The following is a 12,393-nucleotide window of genomic DNA, read 5'->3' on the forward strand; positions in this document are numbered from 1 at the left end:
AGCGCTGGAAACAGAATTTAATTTTCAAAACAAATTCCACTAATTTCAACCCCTCAGCAAGATGTGCATGAAAGTTGTGCGCTCCCTTACTTTCCCGCGCGCAGACATTTTTTAGTCAATTATTTCTTCAATCTGTTTTGCTCGTGTTTGTTTGTTTTTTTTTTTGAAGGAGTGGGGCGTTTATTTCGCTTGGCGGTGGGGTGTCGGACCACGGTAACACAATAATCGATATTCAACTACTGTTTAGGGAGACGAACGCCTGCTCGGCTGTACTTTCTCAATATTGCTCATCGTAACCGGTTCGGCGGCGTTATGCTTTCCACTTTCCCTGCTGCGTCACAGGACATGTTTTACATCCCTCGGGGAGGGGGAAAGGGCTGACTCACGGATGACGGGGAATTTTAATTTCGGCGTTCGAGTGGTGAAACAGCACACAACGCATGATGATGACGACAGAACAACAACAAAAACAAAGCAAATAGAAATAGATGAACGAATGGTGGAGATAGACTGCAAAAAATAAAAAAGCAACTAGCAGCGAAACTCTTCGCAGCGTGATAAAAATCGCAGCCAAGAGCTGGCGGATGCAGAAGGTTTTATAAAATAAACTGTCGAACACAAATACTGCGGGTACTGCTCTGGGGAAGATTGCTCCGGCGAAGGGACGGAAAATTGGTAACTTTGTATTTTCGTAGTTGCGTGGAGGAACTTTCGCCCGCCCAACCGACAGTTAATTTCTGCCACGATGCGTTTGCTGGGATAATCGACTTTTTCTGTTTCATTTCGAAACTTCGCCACGTCGATAAACTCGCGGCAAAGTTGGGAGCGTGTAGCTGTCTAGCTCTGGGCTAATATTCTGCCTGCTGTCGATATCTTACAGTAACCGTTGTTATTATTTTTCGGCATAATGCACCTGAATGTATGCAATTTGTATTAATAAGCACGTTTTTTTACCTGTTGTGTTAAAGTTTCATCGTGTGTTTTCAGCTTCTAAGGGTGGATGATATTAAATGATTTATAAATAAATCAGTCTTTTCGTTATTGCTTTACTAAACCAGTAGAATTAATGATTTTGCATGTATTAGGGCGTATGGCAAAAAATTTTGATTTATTGTTACAGTGTTTTGTTGACGATCTACTACGATTTAGTAATTTGCATACATTTAGGCGTTTTCAACTGGTGCTCAGGATAGATTTGTGCATTGCTTTTAGTGCTTTGCTTCCACTGTCCAATGTTTCAATTCTTACTTCATTTTGGTTCAAGGTTTCTTCTTCTTTTTCTTATTCGTTTTAGCAAATCAATGCTTTTTATTATTAAATTTAATCAATTTGTATGATTTATAAAACTAATACTCACTCCTGATGAACTTCTCAATAGTTTTCATACATAATTTGTTTACATTTGTTGTTTCACACTAATGTAAACAAATTATTTGCTGTACAACATAGTGTTACATACCTGCAGGCGTTCACATAAGTCAGTGAAATTAAATTGAGGATCCCAGTGTCCGATCTAAATGAGCGCCTCTATAATTCTTTCAACCCATAAAACAAATTCGAGCAGTCTGCGAGCTCGCATGAGGCTTCGCACTTCTTACAACTTCATAGCCCCACCGCCCTTACCCGTGAAACATTGCGAGGGTGGTGAGTAGTATCATCTGCTCGAAATCTTTGCGTATTTTAAATATTCTTTATTTTTTATTTATAAATTTTTTTTTGCAGTGTTATGTGTCGAAAAGATTACTATTTAAATTTTTGTGAATTTTTGCAAAATAATCTGTCAAAATTGAGGTGTTTTGTGTGCTAAAAATGGCGCTGTTAAACATGATCTCGCGGTGCTATAATTATAATTGCTAAAACCAGGGGCGAAAAAACTGCCTAGGCTCGCAAGCTCTTTAATGCGAGGGCTCTGAGGCTGTGAACTTGTATGGCGTGCGAGCCCTCGCGCGCCCTCGCAAATCGCTGTCAATTGCATTGCGAGAAATAAGCAGCTTGTGGGGACAAGCAGTTTTTCCCTCCTAGGTTTTGTAGTTATAATTATAACACTAGACGAACATCTATCAGCACACATTTTGGTTAGCTAAAAATAAGTTTTTTTCACATTTCTTTGTGACAAAAATTACAAAAATCCACTAACTCACCATTTGGACGATGAATAAAGAAGTTTTGTTATGTATTATTAAAATTTGAAGATTAACAAACGTTCAATAAGATTTTGAGCAGGAGATACTATTCGAAACCCATGCAAAGTTTAGCGGGATCGATGGAAGTTTATTCAGAAATTCAATTGCTTGTTTGCATTGTTTCTTGCAGTGCTGCAAAATGTCACTGTCAATGTCATAAGAAAAAATCTGACTGAAACAAAATCCATGTCAGCGTCACGTACTCAATAGTGATAATCAGAGGTGATACTCAGGGGTGTGATCAATGCATGCTTTGGGACATTTTTGCGACCAACGCTTGGTCAGTCATTGTGTCATGACTTTTTTTTTACTATGATTAGTTCTGCAAAATATCACTGACATAATCATGACAAATTCCGGCTGAAACAAAATCATGTCAGCGTCACGAGATCTACTGGCCTAGTGACTGACCAAGAGTAGGGTGCTAAACAAAATGTCACCAAGCATGTGATTGGACCACCAACTGTTTGAGTCTCACCTCTGATCATCTCAGCTGTGTACGTGATCTGACTTGAGCTTCGTTTCAGTCATGATAGTTCGTAACTGAAACAGTGGCATTTGGCAGCACTGTTCACAGCCAGAAAACGTCATGATTGTAATTGCGCCGACATTAAGCTCAGCTTGTCAGTGAAAGTATCAGAAATGAGCATCGAGTTTCGTTGGTGAACATCCCGTGATGCTCATGACATTTTGCAGTACTGGTTTCTAGTGATGCATACATTTAGGCGCTCTTCATTTCTAATCGTGTCGAAAATCGACTAGTATGTATCTTTAATTGAATATTATTTCGTGTAAAACAGTTCAGCGTAAGGACGTATCAGCTCGATCACTCTGTTGCAATTCGCTTACAAAACGTGGTACAGCAGAAAAAATAAACAAAAATCACACTTAAGCAAACCCACTACCCAAACACCATCAAATCCACCCAGTGCGACTGTGTCTACATGTGGTGGCAGTTTGCGGGCGTGTTTTCGTACTTGGTTGCTTGCATAATTACCGAACGCTTACCCTTAATCTGCTTCTTCTTTTCTGATCCATTTTTTTGTTGTTGTTGCAGGAACACTACACGACACCGTACGCGAGCAACAATCAAACCAAGTACGTACCAACAAGGCACCGAACAGCGATCAAATTTCGTACTCCGGCTGGCTTCGCATCGGCCGATTAACGGAGCGGGGCGAAAAGGGCTGCTTATCGGTGCGGGGTGAGTGGGGAGGGGGGGGGGGGAGGGCACTAAAGCGCGCGTGAGTACTACCTTCATTGATCCGACTAAATCCAATGCTAATACGTGTGTGTGTGTGTGTTTGGGAGTGTGACGTTGTTTCATCTTCACCGTGACGCGGGACGTGCAAATTGCCAGCGCCAAGTTGGGTGGCGGTACGGCAAAGGTGGATTAACTGGTCCCCCCCAAGAAAAAAAAAAAAAACAAAGGGGGTAGAGGGACAGCAGCGTAGGTAAATTAGGCGAGTTTTCGGAAGGGAAGACAGGGCTGAAAATTCTGTCAAGCATTAAAACAGCGGAGGTGCAGCGATTACATATGGCGATGGCTCAACGAGCGACGGGAAAGAAGTTTGTTGGATTAAGCGGTTCAAGGCAGTGACTGCCGTTCCCCCACACAAACCATTCTCTCGCTCTCTCTCTCTCTCTCTCTCTCTCCCTCTCTCACCCTACCTACCCTTATGCCTTGCGTGGGCTCAGGGCAGAGGCAGGATCAGCATTAAAGACGGTGCGCTTTGTTTCCAGCCCAGCTTTAAGAAAAACCCCGGTCACGGGGAGGTGTTAGTGCGCAATAAATGGATTTGCGGGTCGAAAAGCATCACCAACCGTACCCAGGCACAAATGCACAACGCACCCACACACACACACACACACACACACACACACACACACACCCTGTGCTGGGCGGGGAAAGAAATTTCAAGACTAAACACTCACACACGCCCCACAACGGTTCGGATGATTACGGTTCGGGGGCCGACATGGGGGGAAAAATGGGAAGGGGGCAGTTAGGCTGGCTGTACATGCTCCCGTACAGCGTGTTCGGCAATTCAGTGGCAGTGTGGTGCAAAAAGTGGAAGGACTAACTTTCTTGATCCTGTTAGCAAGGATAAATACGATATATTTGTTTTCGAGCTTCAATTACGACAAACGAGCTGAGCGAAAGATGTTGTCACGTGCGTATGTGTGTGAGTGTGTGTTTGTGGGAGGTGTGGGAGGAGTTTCGGAGGATCTTGGTGGAGTGCTTAAGGGTGTCTGAGCTTTCCTATGCACAGTGGAGGAGAACAGAAAGCGAGATGTAGAGCAGCGAAGCTGCACGCGTTCGTTTCGCAAGGTGCTGGCGGGGTCGGCGCTGAGCCCGTGGTACAACGTTCGCTTTTACCACACCTTCTCCTTGCTCGACGGGGAAACCTGCACCTCCCCCCCCCCTCCCCCCTTCAGCACCCACTGTACTCTGCCTGGGTTCGTTACACGGAGTTTTACGGCAAGCGACGTGTGCATTGGGCCAAACGCTTCAACACACACACACGAGGCAGCCTCGTTATATTGCTGGAAAGCTCCATCTAATCCTCTCCATGGTACACCCCCCCCCCCCCCCCCCCCCGCCATTTCGCTTTTATGTGAGTCCGATAATCGACGATCTTTAGCTTGAGAGTGACACACACACACACACACAGTGGCTGACAACTTGGATGCACTTAAAGCGAGTAATCTGTAAACAAGATTGGTAACTGCTTACGAGCATTAGCATCCTGCAGTAGTGTCTCCGCACGGAATGAAGATGAAGGGAGGTGGAAGGGGGGGGGGGGGCAGGGTGGCCAACTAACGCACGTTCCCGATCGGGCTCGGTAACTGGGCTCGGCGACGGCCGATGCCGCGGTGGTTTTGGCGAGGCGTCGCAAAGCGGGCGCCTGGTGATTTGTACGCAATTTTCACGTTCCACGAGGGCTCGCGCGAGAAGCAGCGAAGTGTGCAGAAAAGTGGAAAAAAAATTCTCTCCATCTTTCTCTTTCTCTCACTCTATCTCTTTTACAACCACCGAACTCGGGAGGGCCCAGATGTCAGACCGTATCGTGAGCATCATCTAATTTCATTACTTGAGATACAATTTTCACCCCCGGTGCAACGGAGGTGGGTAGCGGGCGAGGGGAGCCGGTTTTCGGTTGGGCATTTTTTGTTTGCGTGGAAGGAAGAGGGACGGCAAAGAGGAGGCTGGTTTTTGAACGGGAGCGAATGAAAAACGAGAAAGAAGGGGGAAAAAGAAGGGACGCTGCTGATGCGATTACACCCAATATTGAAGCAATTACTCCCGAAAATCGAAAAAATCTCCTCTCCCCAGTGGTACCATCTTTCCCTGCGCTTCTGCTGTGGCTGTATGTGTGTGTGTGAGAGAGAGAGGTTTTGCTGAAGCAGCAGCCCACACGCCACTGCGGGCGAGGTTGCGGGAAGGTTTGTTTGCCGTTCTCGTCTTCGGCGTGCGGCGCGCAGGCCAATGTGGTGCATGTTTGATGTTGCTGTTTTGTCGTGATTTTCCTCCCACCTTCGGTGAAGTGAATTAGGTTTCGAGCGGGGTGACCGATGGTACGGTGGGTGGGCGGCGCAAATGGGACGGCGAGGAGGGGCTGCAGATTTGATTTATCGCGAAATCGAAAACCACTTAAATTCCTCAACCGAATCGATTTTATTTATCTACCCTGAAGAGAAAGAGAGAGAGAGAGAGAGATGACAGAAAGGGAAAGAGAAATAAAACCCTCGGCAGTGTCACGTGCCTGTCCCACAGCCAGAAGCCTGATCCTGCAACCCAGGCACGCAACGGCACGGCAGAATTACCTGTGCGTCCTTCGCTCCTTCTTTCGACACTGGTTTGACGACACTGGTTTTGTGGGCAGGGTGACAGTGGGTGTGTTTGTCCCAGAGCAATCGAAACGTCAAACTGCACGTGATCGCATCCCAAGTGCGGGGGCGGAGGGGGGTGACATGGGGAGGTGCAAATTCATTGATCGGTTCCAACTGATCGGTGCGCGTGCTTGGGTTACCGGGAAAGGAATTGCTGACCGCCCAGGGCTAGTGGTGTGCTCTCTGGAGCGCACCCACGACTCTGATTCGACTCCGGCTATTGTTATTTCGATTCTGACTCTGGCAAAATCGGAATCACTCATCCGAAGCCGTCCAGAGTTGTCCAGAGTCATACGGGTTCGGCTGGATTTGGAGACGACACCGGACGTCTCCGGACTACTCCGACTCCGGACAACTCTGGATGACTCCGGATTACTCCGGATGACTTTAGAAAACTCGAACTCCGGATGACTCTGGAGAACTTCGGTGGACTCTGGAAGACTTTGGAAGACTCTGGATGACTGTAGACGACTCCGGGTGACTTCGGATGACTACGGATGACTCCACCTCCGGAGGACTCTGGATAACTCCGGAGGACTCTGGAAGACTTCGGAAGCCCGGAACTTTGGAAGACTTTGGAAGACTCTGGATGACTGTAGACGACTCCGGATGACTTCGGAAGATTACGGATGACTCCAACTCTGGACGACTCTGGATAACTCTGGACGACTCTAGATAACTCCGGATGACTCTAGAAGACTTCAGATGACTCCGGATCACTCTGGAAGACTCTGGATAACACTAGACGACTCTGGATAACTTCGAAAGACTACGGATGACTCCAACTTCGGAGGACTCTGGAAGACTTCGGATGACTCCGGATAACTTTGGAAGACTCTGGATAACTTCGAAAGACTACGGATGACTCCAACTCCGGAGGACTCTGGAAGACTTTGGAAGACTCCGGAATACTTTGGAAGTCTCTGGATGACTGTAGACGACTCCGGGTGACTTCGCAAGACTACGGATGACTCCAACTCCAGACGACTCTGGATAACTCCGGATGACTCTGGAAGACTTCGGAAGACTCCGGGTTACTTTGGAAGACTCTGGATGACTGTAGACGACTCCGGATAACTTCGGAAGACTACGGATGACTCCAACTCTGGACAACTCTGGATAACTCCGGAGGACTCTGGAGGACTTCGGATGACTCCGGATTACTTTGGAAGACTCTGGATGTCTCCAACTCTGGACGACTCTGGATAATTCTGGAAGACTCTGGATAACTCCGGAGGACTCCAGACGACTCTGACTCCGGTCGACTACGGAGAACTCCGCATGACTCAGGATGACTCTGGTTAACTCCGGATGTCTTCGGACGACTCCGGACGACTCCAGACGACTCCAGACGATTCTAAACGGTTCCGAAAAATGCTAGGTGGACCTTCCTTGCGGAGTTGGCTCCGAAATTTTCCGCATCGGATCGGAGTCGACGCCAGTTTTTTGCCGGACTTAACCCATCACTATCCAGGTTGCAGTGCGGAATAGGATGAGGGGGGGTGAAGAACCCAAAGGTCCATTATAAATTCTATCATTTATCACCAATCCACCCTGGACCTCCTGGAGCAGTTATTGTGTGGCCCGGGAAGTGGAGGAGGAGGAGAAGCGAAACGAGTAGGAGTCGTAGGCCGCAGTCAGGCAAAAGATGTTTGTCCGGAGTCGTGGGACGTCTCAGAACGGGGTGGGCGGTTGGAGTGTGGAAGATTGTTAGGAATTTGATTTCATGCTTCATGGTGTACGGACTGTCCAAGAGCGTCCTGTGTGTGTGTGTGTGTTTGTCCCACCGGAGGGACGTCACCGGTCACGTCAGCAGTTCATAAATCAAACATCCAGTTTTTTGCCTACTTTCTGCTCCTTCTAGATAGACCAGACATGGACAAGACATCTTGTCCCAAACCCAACAGACACACAGACACACACGCCCGGGATAATTGTGAGAAAGATGCACCACGGCCATCAATACCGTTGGAAAGGTTGGTGACTTTTTGGTCCCGGAGGGGGTGGCCCCCTCTCGGCAGCATTAACACTAAACACTTCAACTACACACACACACACACACACTGAAACCGGGCAAAGCACAGCAAAAAGATCGGGGCCTTTCGTTGACGACTTTGGCATGTGTCGTCCGTTGGCTTTTGTGCGTGTGTGTTTGTGTGTGTGTGTCTTAAGGACAACAAGGAGGCAAAAGCAAGCCGTGCCGGAGGCTTCCGTACGTACCAGTCGCAATCAATTGTGGTATGCAAATTTGCTTCCTGTGGACGCTTTTGGGACAGGCACGGATTTTCGGGGGCAGCGGATGGCAGGGGGGATGGGGGACTTGGGGGCCGAAAGAGAGAGAAAGAGAGAAAGGGAGAGAGCAAACAGAGCTGGAGACTAATCTGATTGCCTCTCAAGCTGCGAGGAAGCGTCTGTGTCGCAACGTTCGGGGCCTGCCATCTTCGCCGAAACTATGGTTTCAGGGGGGGGGGGGGGGGGTGGTAGGAGGGAAACACATCTCCATAACGAGATCGGGAGCAGGTGGAGCGATGCATACAGAATACATGAGCATTCCTGCGATGCTGCGGGATTTGTAGGGAGGAGAAAAACAATAACACCAGCATGTGACGGGCTGCCTCTGTTGTCTGTGTCCCTGGCGGCAGCAGCATCGACCGGGGAAGGATCTTCGGACTTTTGATGCTGCTGCAGGGCTCCCCCGTACCACCAGGGGCCACCAGCCTGAGAAGCGGGGGATGAAAAACTTCTCCGTCACACGATGCAAACGCCACGCGTGGTCAAAGTCCTTTGTCGAGGCTGTCCCTGTGTGCATGTGCATGTGACTGATTTATCCAATTTCTCCAGTGCGCGAACGCCGAGACGGCGAAGTTTTGGCCCAGCTTTGGGAGGGGATGGATTAAACCCACTGGATGTGTGTGTGTGTGTCGGTGTGTGTGTCGGCCCTCAGCAGAAGAAGCGTGACCCGGGAAAGATTGAGAGACGTCACTGGAGCGTGGTGCTAGTTTTAATATATTTGTTTATGTTTATTGCGCCAAAATCTGGAAGCTTGGGTGGCAACCGTGCTCTCAGAGAAGTCAGAGAAGGGATGGGATGGCTTCGCCCGTTAACTGTACGGTGTTTGAAGCTTCTCGATTGGTTTGGCTTGTTCGACAACGCTGTGCCAGTAACGGACCGAAAGCAGCACCGTCCCGAAACGGTGGAGAGCTGGCACAGCGGGCGCGTTGCATTGGCTTTTGGGGACGTCTGCATGCCCGTCCCTCCCTGCCAGCCGTAACCGAACCGAATGCAAATGGATTGCATACTTGGCAGGCGAAACTTTGACCTCCCGCCGCATCGTCCCAAACCCCGAGCCCGAGTCGCTTTAAATTGTCGTCGCCCGGGCACACCATAACTTTTGCCCCGTTTGCCTGCCGTCCTGTGCCGTTTGCCACGGCCTCGTGTTTTGTCTGGCCCCTCGTGACTGCCCGACGAAACCAAGAAAAACCCCAAAAAAAAAAACGTGTGTCTGCTGTCGTCCGTATTTTGTTCGTTAACTCAATTGCAGCAGTGTGTGTGTATGTGTATGTTAAGGAACAATAGAGCAGGGGAGGGTGTGTCGCAAGGATGAAGTTTTGGGCAACTTTTGCACTTTATTATTATGCCTTGCTTTCTTTTACTTTTCTCTCTCACTCTTTTCCCACCTACTGTCGTCCAATCCCTCCTTTTTTTTTGGTATTCTACTAGCACTGCCACTTGCAATTGTCAATTTGGAACATGTGTGTGTGTGTGTGCGCCATGGAGCTCAAGAAAAACAAGCTGAGCGTGGACAGTGTGGAGTCGGCAGCCAGAAAACAACACGTACCAGCAAATGCTCTAAACGAAGTGGTGAACACTCCCCATTCGGTCACTCTCGGGCGGGAGGAGGGAGGGTTTGTGTGTCGGTGGGGTGGGGTGGTGTGGGGGAAAAACAATCTAAAGATCTTGTTAGACGACACACCGTGGCACACCGTGTTCGGCACCGGGCCGAGTGGAACATTTCGGCCACTTAAGCAAAGCGTTTGTGACGAGTGTGAGGTTTTGCAACATCTTCTAAAACAAGAAATAGAAAAAAACCCCACTCACACACACACACACACACACACATATGGGTTGTTCAGGGCTGCTCAACCATCCCGCGTGTTCGTTGCAGTTTTGCCGTTTTGTCGAAATTACTTAGTCAGCTTTTTAGTGTCTTTTCTTTACGCTTTTCGCAGGCAGCGCCGGTTCGGGAGTTTCGGGACGAAAACACCTTCAAGTCAGCTCAGGAGTTTCAGGCTGCTGGACTGCCGTACAGTGCACATGCAGCCCGACTGGAGTGATGCGAGGCAATGAAAAAGGGGGTTTAAATGGCTTAACTGGTTGAGCTATGTTAAAGGAGCTGCTGCATGCTTCGCAAAAATCTGCCAAAAAAGGTGCCAAAACAAACTAATGCAAATTAAATTTAAAGCTTGGTAAAGAATTGACAAAAAAAAAAAACAAGATTGATAATGTTTGCAGTTTCTTGTCCTAATAGCTGGCATCGCGAAAGAAATGGTCTAAAATTAACAGTCGTTAAAAATTATCCAGAGTCGTTTAAAATTGCTAGAATTTGGCATCGCGATCGCATTGAGTTCATTTGTTAATTTTAACGACTGGTCATATGCTGTCGTTAAACAAACGACTGTCAAGAGCGTATGCGATGCAAATTAACAGTCGTTTAATTATACTGCTCGATTTTTTTACCCATGTTTGCCTATATGCGATATCGAGCAGTCGTTAACTGTTTTGACGATCGTTTATTTTAACAGGAATGAATAACAAATGAACTCGGTTAAACCAAAATGAACTTTAAACGACTGTTAAAATGTATTCATTTATTCGCGATGCCGGCTAATCTCTTCCAACGTCCAGTTTGATCCGGAATTTATTTTTTCACCTCTACTTGGTAGGTTTGGTGTGGTACGTTTGAACCTGATTTTCCATACCAAACGGCTAAAATGCATAGTTTTGGTGGTACTTCAGACCCTACCGAAGCCGGAAATTTTGACGGTTTTATCCGCTGCAATTGACCATTGTGGCATGGCTGGCGGGATTTATCCGGGCTCGGGGGCAATTTTATGCTTTCATATCTTGCGTTTTCACACTTTCCGTTCCATGCTGCTGCACTTCCCCGACCCAGGGTCGTTCCCAATTTGTTGATTTGCAAGATCCTCGTTGCCGCTTTCCCATCTCCTGCCACAAGTCATCCGGTGGACGACTCTGGGCCCGAGAAGTTTATGTTGCTTCCATTCCCTCCGGTCATGTTGCACTCATAATTTTGCCCCCCCCCCCCTCTCTCACACACACAAACAGACACATTCAACATTTTCATGATGAAAAGCACGATGCACACGGCACAGTGGACGGTTGGCTAAAACTGTCAATAAATGTGATGAAAGATTGTGCCCGGCGCACATTCAACCTCCTGGTTGTTTTTTTGTTGTTGTTGTATTCTTCTCATTTCTCTTTCCTTTTCACACACACACACACATACACACACACAGAGGGCAGAATGATTCGATTTAACGCTCAACTCGTGTGACGTGTCTGCACTTTTCCAGCTGGCCTTCCCCTAACGGCCTTCCCGTGGTTGCCCGAAAATTGCCCCCCCCCCCCCCAGTCCAAAGAAACCGCAGGTCGAGCGGATGTTCTGTGGGTGGGCAGCAGGGGGGCTCACTGCTGTGTGTTTGGATGCTTGCTGCAGTCGGCCGATGCGTGTTTTGTTTTGTTTTTTCTCTTTTTCTCCCCCCTCATTCAGTGTTGAACAAAAAAAGTTTAGTTAAACCTTTTCAAAATTGTGTGTGGTGAGGAGGGGGGGAGGGGAGGGGGGGGGAGAGTTGCAAAAGGTCGGGAGAGCAATTTCCTTCATTGGTGAAACGATTCGGCCCTTTTGCTCGGCCCTGTGACGGGGGTGCGGGTGAAGAGTACGTGTTCACATTCCTGCCACACGTTATGACAGCTTCAGCACCACCAATCACACACACACACACACGCACACGGACACATACATATAGAACGGTGGGGTTTGAAATATGACAGCTTTTTGACAGATGTACCCGCTTGGGACGGTTGTGTCGCCGGTGGTGGCGGGTCCTGGAACCGGCGTCATCCGACTAGACGGGATATTGTCGACGGAAAAAAAACAAACGAAGCAAACAAAAAATGGAAAGAAAAGGTACTTTGTGGGGTTGGTTTGAGGTTTGAGCCATCCGCTTTTGCAGTTTGAGTTTCCAGGCGTTTCACTTTCGGGTGACGACAGCTTCAGGTCAACGCAATTCAGGGC

The 12,393-nt window shown here is 48.1% G+C and overlaps 1 protein-coding gene across 11 annotated transcripts in view; it reads left to right on the forward strand.

Annotated features, from left to right (window-relative positions):
* The window catches only part of LOC1271896 (protein artichoke), a 107,155-nt gene that overhangs the window by 46,862 nt on the left and 47,900 nt on the right, over window positions 1-12,393 (forward strand). For 8 of the 11 annotated variants that reach the window (XM_061650383.1, XM_061650390.1, XM_061650430.1 and 5 more), the window contains exon 3: window positions 3,241-3,281. The exons of 1 other annotated variant lie outside the window; for it this stretch is intronic. The gene's annotated coding sequence lies outside the window, so the exon portion shown is untranslated. Of the gene's footprint in view, window positions 1-3,240; window positions 3,388-10,306; window positions 10,505-12,393 lie in introns of all 11 variants that reach the window. 2 more of the 11 variants (XM_061650443.1, XM_061650400.1) reach the window with 2 other exon arrangements.

Source organism: Anopheles gambiae, chromosome X, assembly GCF_943734735.2.
Source record: "Anopheles gambiae chromosome X, idAnoGambNW_F1_1, whole genome shotgun sequence".
Classification (NCBI taxonomy): domain Eukaryota; kingdom Metazoa; phylum Arthropoda; class Insecta; order Diptera; family Culicidae; genus Anopheles; species Anopheles gambiae.